Raw genomic sequence first — 1,295 nt, 5'->3', positions numbered from 1 at the left:
GGTTGTAACTTGTAAGCATAAAGTGTAACCAACTTCGTCATGTCACACCTACGAAACATCGAAGATTATATGCATAAAGCATTCGAAGTTTTACTGTTTATTATGCGTATTTATATATTGGATATATACGTTTACAATCGTACTTCATAAATCTTGAAGCATGCTTAGATCCAGGACCAAACAAGAACGAAAAAAATGGAAGAACATATATGAACATATGTTTCTTACATCCATCCAATTATTACAATTATTATATCAGTCACTTGAAATATATATTTCAAATGTTACTTACTTAATCATGCACTCGAAAGTTATAGTTCATGCGAGTGCGGATTATTTCATATAGTATGCAACTTCAGTAAGGTTTCCCTCCAACATAGTTGCCGGGTGGATCATAGTTGCATGTCACGAACCATGCACCATTATTGCATTGAACCCTTGCACAACCAAGACGAACCGAATTACGCCAAACAACTTGAGTATAATGCCCACACATCTTTTCCGGAGCACAAGTGTTTGAATTATAATCATAATCGGCCTGTTTTCCAACCCACAAGTTCACAGCATCTACACCAGTGAAGTCATAGCAAGATTCTCACCGTAAGGACTGTTTTGGGAGTGCACCAACTGACAGTCACCACGTCTTTGATTGGCATAATTTTCTGCGAAACCAGCCACATTACTATCCCAAGTCATGGGCCCCACACCAACCTAAGCTCGAGCCTGATTATGAGCATCAACAAAGTCTTGTGGCGAGTTTTGGGCTAGGGAAAAGTTAAGAATTCCCATGAATATAGCAAGAAGAAATAATGCATTATTCCGATGGCCCATTTTTTTTTTATTTTGTTTAGTGGCACAAAAAGGATGCTTCAAGCTTGTTGGAGTTAAACGGGTGATATGAGTAAGAACTTATAGGAAGACATTATCTAGAATATAGAATTCATATTGTGACGTTGTACATACATAAAAGTATGACATCATTCGAATTTATCTTTCAGTGTAGACTTTTAATAATAACATAACGATACTTTACTAAAATTTCTTCAGTCGTTTTGGCGACCTATTCCATTATTTTTTCCACACAATGTGGAAATTCTTTGGATGCAAAATGAAAAATATATCATATAATTTTGAATGAATTATAGTTTTAGTCCTTGTGGTTTTGATCATATTCTCGCCTTTGGTCGAACCTTTACCAATAGATCCTATCATTGTGGTATGATAAAATTATAGTGTTGGTCCTAATGCATATAAAAAAAAAGACTATTATATCCTTTTTAACTTTTTTATATATA

At 34.7% G+C, this 1,295-nt stretch overlaps 1 pseudogene; it reads right to left on the bottom strand.

Annotated features, from left to right (window-relative positions):
• Positions 1–355: 355 nt before the first annotated feature.
• On the bottom strand, positions 356–831 carry LOC145106492 (pathogenesis-related protein PR-1 type pseudogene; annotated as a pseudogene).
• Positions 832–1,295: the final 464 nt, after the last annotated feature.

This window comes from Lactuca virosa, chromosome 1 (genome assembly GCF_052849685.1).
Source record: "Lactuca virosa cultivar CGN04683 chromosome 1, Lactuca_virosa_CGN04683_v6, whole genome shotgun sequence".
Classification (NCBI taxonomy): domain Eukaryota; kingdom Viridiplantae; phylum Streptophyta; class Magnoliopsida; order Asterales; family Asteraceae; genus Lactuca; species Lactuca virosa.
This window is presented reverse-complemented; position numbering and strand designations above follow the sequence as displayed.